The sequence below is a fragment of the Amblyomma maculatum genome, chromosome 4 (genome assembly GCF_055883805.1).
Source record: "Amblyomma maculatum isolate TAMU_Amacu chromosome 4, ASM5588380v1, whole genome shotgun sequence".
Classification (NCBI taxonomy): domain Eukaryota; kingdom Metazoa; phylum Arthropoda; class Arachnida; order Ixodida; family Ixodidae; genus Amblyomma; species Amblyomma maculatum.
In genome coordinates, this window is record NC_139347.1 from 137907437 (window position 1) to 137913504 (window position 6068).

General features: G+C 44.2%; 2 non-coding genes across 2 annotated transcripts; both read right to left on the bottom strand.

Moving 5' to 3' along the window:
* Positions 1-3002: 3002 nt before the first annotated feature.
* Positions 3003-3073, bottom strand: TRNAG-GCC (transfer RNA glycine (anticodon GCC)). The gene has a single exon. It is a non-coding gene; the product is annotated as a tRNA-Gly (tRNA).
* A 162-nt stretch (positions 3074-3235) lies between these two features.
* On the bottom strand, positions 3236-3306 carry TRNAG-GCC (transfer RNA glycine (anticodon GCC)). The gene has a single exon. It is a non-coding gene; the product is annotated as a tRNA-Gly (tRNA).
* Between the last annotated feature and the right edge of the window lie 2762 nt (positions 3307-6068).

The following is a 6068-nucleotide window of genomic DNA, read 5'->3' on the forward strand; positions in this document are numbered from 1 at the left end:
TGACTGAAGGGCGGCCTCTTGAGTGAGAAGATCATGGTGAGTGCTCCATACCGTGATATCATCTGCGTACTGCAAAAACTTGATTTCAGGGATATCATGTAAGCGCCACGCCAATGGGATGAAAGTAATATTGAACAACGTCGGAGACAATACTGATCCCTGGGGCACGCCGCGTAGTGAAACGAATGAACCAACAGGGTCACCGCTGAGGCGTATTGCAAATTTTCTTCCGTCCAAAAATGATGCGACCAAAGTGCGTACTCTCGGAGGGAGAAGAAGCATGTCAATGGCATTCAGGATTGCAGCATGACTGATGTTGTCATATGCCTTTTCAACATCCATTGCTAATATGGTACGTACATTGCGGCTGCGGGTAGATGATAGAACTGCTGATGCCAAGACAGCCAACCCGTCCTCTGTACCTATGTATGGACGAAATCCAATTTGAGCAGGGTGATAAAAACCGTGCTGTTCAAGCCACCAAGAAAGTCGTGTGGCTAGCATTTTCTCTGCGAGCTTGCAAAGCATTTTTATTCGCATTCCTTAAACGTGCTAACGAAAACTTCATCGTCCAAAAGTTGGGTGCTTAACTTCCAAAGCTCCCAGTTAAACCGAGGCTTCGCTTTTTCTGGACCAAGGATGTGTGTGACTTTGTGGCATTTGCGCAACAGAACGATTGATATTTGACGCGTAGACTCCGTCCAATTTTGCTTTGCTTTCTCTTTGAAAGTGCGTGAACTGAGGGCCTCTACTATTACGAAGCACAACCCCGACGTCCTCTAATTGGTTATCTTGAATCATAGCAGCCAATAATGGAGGACTGTGGTCACGAATAGGTGCATTTGATTTCCTGTCTTCCAATAGGAAGACATGGCTACAATACCCCATAAGGAGTACATTTCTATCGTACATTAGGGATGAATTTAAGGGCTGAAAACAAAATACAATTACCTTTTCTATGTTCAGGGCATACACACAAGTCGCTCCCCCCATTTCAAGCCAAAAAACATAAAATCACACGCGACAAGGTGGTCTGCACCGCAAACATACATAGCCTAACAATGCCTAGATAATTGCGAAGGTGTAAAGCGCAACTACCGGAAGCGCCTACTGAATGGCACACACCGCCTACCAAGGCGCCTCCATATCGACGTACAACCTTCAAGCATAAGCCGAACACTCAGCAAGGGCGCTGAACAACCGAAGCCTTTTCTTTATTACCAATTCTCAACAAATTCAAAACAACACAAAGGAAATCAATCACATGCCGCCTACTGACAACTTGGCGTAACAACCGACACACATTAATTTTGCTCAAATGTAGCGCTGTATAATAAAAACACTGATACGGGGTTTTGAGTCACAACGAACTGGGGCGGAACTGAACAGTAAAGGCAAACTTATTTAGCATTGTCCATGCATGGCTAGCTAAGTGCAAAGCAGACGAAAAGAAAAAGGAAACGGCGCCGGCCTGTAATCGAGACTGGGCCCCTCGCGTGGCAGGCGAGTATCCTACCACTGAACCACCGATGCTTTTTCCTTTGGTGCCGGTTAACAAAAGGTCAGATAACAATAATACACGTCAGCTTAACTTCGGCTGAAGTGAAAAATTAAAATTACTATATGCGCACAAGCTCATCAAATACATTTATCCACGCAGGCGACTAAGGGAGTTCCATAAAGATCTATCGCGTATAAGTCGTGCTTTGAACAAAGTTTTCACGAACGGAATGAACGTGTACATCTGGACGGCGCACTGATATTCTGTTCTGAAAGATAGTCGCTTAGTTTATGAGCTTTAACGTCCCAAAGCGACTAAGGCTATGAGAGACGCCCTGGTGGGGGGCTCCGGAAAGTTCGACCGCCTGGGGTTCTTTAACATGCAGTGACATCGCACAGCCAACGGGCGCCTTGCTTTCCACCTCCACCGAAAAGTGGCTACCGAGGCCGGGATTCGATTCCGCACCCTTGGGCACAGTAGTCGAGTGCCCTATCCACTGCGCCACCCGACGATGTGATCAGCATGATGCTGTTGGGGCACAGGAGAATAAGCATGTTTATGGGCACGTCACCATTGTTGGCGACTGGAAGGTCCCTGATCCCGTGGGACGTTATATAAGTATAGTAAATATTTCAGCAAAATACAGTCTGTACATATATGTTCGATCGCTTCTTGTTTTTAGGAAGCGAGCAATTAGTGCTCCAGGTTACAAATATGCCTCTTTGATGCAACCGTACTTTTGCTGAGAGTGTACTCGCAGGTAACTTAATGACAAAAGATTTACCACAAACACTTACTGGTATTCTCTCTCTCTTACACATCTTTCCCTTGCTTTCACAGTGAACTGATCTGTACAATAAAGTTGGTAACAGTTGATCTAGTAAATGTGAGTACATTTTGCTTCGTCACAGAGCATAGGTAATTCATAGTCAGCTGCACGCGCATCATATGAAGAACACAACTTCGTGCAAGTAGCCAGTAACTCAGCGGCACGTCATACCACTAGTGGCGACAATAAATTTAGTAAGCGCTTTCGCCAGTCGGACTTGTATTACTGTACGCAAACAAGCATTAACCAGAACTGGGTTTGGAAAACTGTACAGCTGGCGTCGTCTGCAGGTGATTGCTTGTCTGTTTTGATGTGATGAATCTGGTGAAGGCATTCTCATCTATGGGCGACTTCGTAATGTAAGCATTTTCTCCCAGTGGTCAAGCAAGTTCTGTCTGCCTTGTTCTCGGCAGTGCACTTTATGAGCGCACTTGTCTTCTTCCACTTTCACACGCACCTCTATAAGAGCAAAAAATAATTTCCGTCAACACGACGAACGTTTTTGTTCCAGTCTTTCTACTCGTTTTCCAGCTCTTTAAATTTGGAAACATTCGTTATCCTGCCTTTTGGTTCAGAGTTTCTTGCCCATGAAATACATATCACGAATACTAACTGAAAAATTGAGCACGCACATCTTACGTAGTAGGAAGCAGAAGAAAAAAAAAAGGCAAATGCGTCGGCCGGGAATCGAACCCGGGCCACCCGCGTGGCAGGCGAGTATTCTACCACTGAACCACCGACGCGCTTGTCTCTCCGTAGATACAGCGTCGTACAGTGAAACTGTACTGACACAAGGCTATGACAGACAATGGGGTGGATTAGCGAGTGCTGTAAGAGTCAAATAAAACTAATCAGTATGGTGTGCACGCTCCAGTGGTTCACTTTGAAGCAAATAAAAAGTCAACTGCGTCGGCCGGGAATCGAACCCGGGCCACCCGCGTGGCAGGCGAGTATTCTACCACTGAACCACCGACGCCAACGAACGAACGATGTCGTAACAGCCCAGCGCAGTGAGGGCGGTTGCGCAATTCCCTGGCTATGTAGGTCGGAGCGACGGCTAGCGCGTGCTTCTGCTCCGAGGAAAACCTCATTCATTGAGCATGTAACTGCCATTGGTACTGTATTATGCTGCGTAGGTTTTGTGAGGGGCTCGTATGGTATTCCTAAGCCAGCAATCAACCATAGCCTTAGTTTTGGGTGAGCGCAATAAATTTTACTACAGCATCAGAGCATCACTGCAGCAGCACTGAATGTAACTACAAGGAATTAGGACGTTCCTGTACAGAACAGAATAATCGTTTAGCGGCATTTGAGCGGTTCATTTTGCCATGAGGGTTAAAAACGAGACTTTTGAATAAAATTATTATTTATCAGAACAAGGTAAGGAGCATAAAGTTCTTCCTCGTTGCGATTATATAGGTCAGTAAATCGGTCAAAGGTTGTCTGTGATGCCCGCGCTCACAGCGTGGCCTGATCGTTAGCACTGTAACGCCTGCACTCGTATATTATTTTATTCGCATCAGATTCACAGAAGGCACCTTGGAGCATAGTTTTCGTTTCGTATTTTACTTGTTTTCCAGTTATTTCAATTTGAAAGCATTCGTTATCTATAGGCTTTTGATTCAAACTTTCATGCCCATGGAATGCAGTCCAGAAATCCATGTAAAGATGACATTGAAATCGACCGATGTAGACAATAAAACATGCGCTTAATTACACTTCGATGCACTACATCGTTAAAGTTTAGTGTTCAAGGCGTTCTTGCTACATATGAAATGAACTCCATATTTCTCTGAGCTGAATTTATTCAAAGCACAAGGATGTGTTTAAAGAAATTAGCTCAAGAGACGGGACAAGGAAAGAGACACAAAACGAGCGCTGACTAACAACTGAATGTATTCAAAGCATGAGCATGTAAATACAATGAGCGACAGATGCGCAGAAAAGGAAAGGGCAACTATGTTTCGTTTTGTTGTCGCTGGCCTATCCTAAAATGGAAATTTTTGTGTTGACGTTTGTCCTTTTGTTTCTTTTTCTGCGCATCTGTCGCTCACTGTATTCATACGCTCACGCTTAGAATACATTCAGCTATTAGTCAGCGCTCGTGTTGTGTCTATTCCTTGTCCCGTCTCTAGCGCTATTTTCTTCTGCAATGGTCAGTCATCAACTCTCCCAGCAACACACTTTGACACAAGGATGTGGTACTGCTACCATGCTGGCGATCTGAGGTTTGCTTGCATTAAGAGAAACCTTTAGTTAGACTTGGTCTAGTATAAGGCTAGGTTGGCTGCGAGGGTCGTGCTTAGCGAGAATTTCTCATTTGTTGTGGTGTGGCAGCTGACTAAAAATTCGCTGGAGGTGCTCAGATCTCTTGTGTTGAAAGGTGAACAATTTTCCTGCTACTCTTTGCACTAATTTGCTTCTTTTATTTCTCCTTTCCTTTTTGCTTCTCTGTTCTGCAGTTTTTATTTTACTATTTTTGGCTCTTCTTTTACTGTTTTTTCTTCTTGTCTACTTTTCCTCATTTGCTCTTTAATGACTGTGTTTGTGTTCCAGGGTAGAACGAGGGAAAGAAAATGGCTACACGGTATGAAAGAGCACTGAAAAAGGGTGGACTTCACGTGGACTTGTCTTCGCCTGGACAGCACGATCATCGCTGGAAGGGGTTTAACTCCGCTTGTTCTTCTGAAGAAGAAAATATAGGGAGGGGGAGGGAGGAAGGTGGGGAGGAGATAGCAGATCATGGAGTGAAAAAAGGTTCATTTGTTATGTATTTCTCAACCTGGAACCAATGAACCAGTGGCCTGAAGAAAAAAAAATTAAAAGCGGCAGCAGCAAGAAAAACTACAGTGCTTGGTGAGTTATTAGATGACACCTAAAGCAGGTTCGGTGCAGGCACACCTTTCTTGAGAGGGTAGCAGCATTCCAAACGGTCCTGATAAAGAATACATCTGCAGGGGAGCAGTTCTCAGCACCTTTCAGCAAGGAGGGGAGAAGAACAAAGAAACAGAATAATAACAGGTCAGTGAACCAAACCTGTCATGACCTGAAAGAGTGGGTCACAGGCTAACCAAAGTAGGAATTGATAACAAGGAAACTTGTTTGGAAAAACAGGTTCAGCTTATGCTATTGGGGATGGGTGATAGAGTGTACACATGCTGTGAATAAACTGAACAATTAACCCTATTTCCGGTTATTTTCTTGATTATTTATGACACAGAGCGAATATATTTAAGGGATTCTATGTTTCTTTCGAGACATTTAATCTGCTGGTTTCAAGGTTCTAAATTTATAGATTAGATATGCTTCTCTATATTTTCTGTCCCTGGAACATTAAAAGCCTGACAGGAGAATATAATACATTATTTCTTCGAACTTATGGTCGTTCTGATTGAAATGCTGGGCAACTGCTTTCGGGAGGTTTTTCCCTGTACCTGCTCGATGGCCATTAAGCCTTATGTTCATTGATTGCCTTGTCTCTCCAGTGTACTGTTTATGACAAAAGGAGCATGCCGGTATCAACCGCAAACGACACTAAAAGCTCCACGGAAGCTTTTCTAGCCATCAACGCCATGTAAGATGCACCCAAAAGCACATAGGAGGCAGTGATCGAGATGAAACTCAGTGAAGAACATTTTGTCGTATAATCACAGTTCAATGCTAGAGCGTGGCATTGAAGCTGACATTGAAGCGTTGACAGTATTGACAAATACTGCAACACCAGGCGCCATCGCAAAT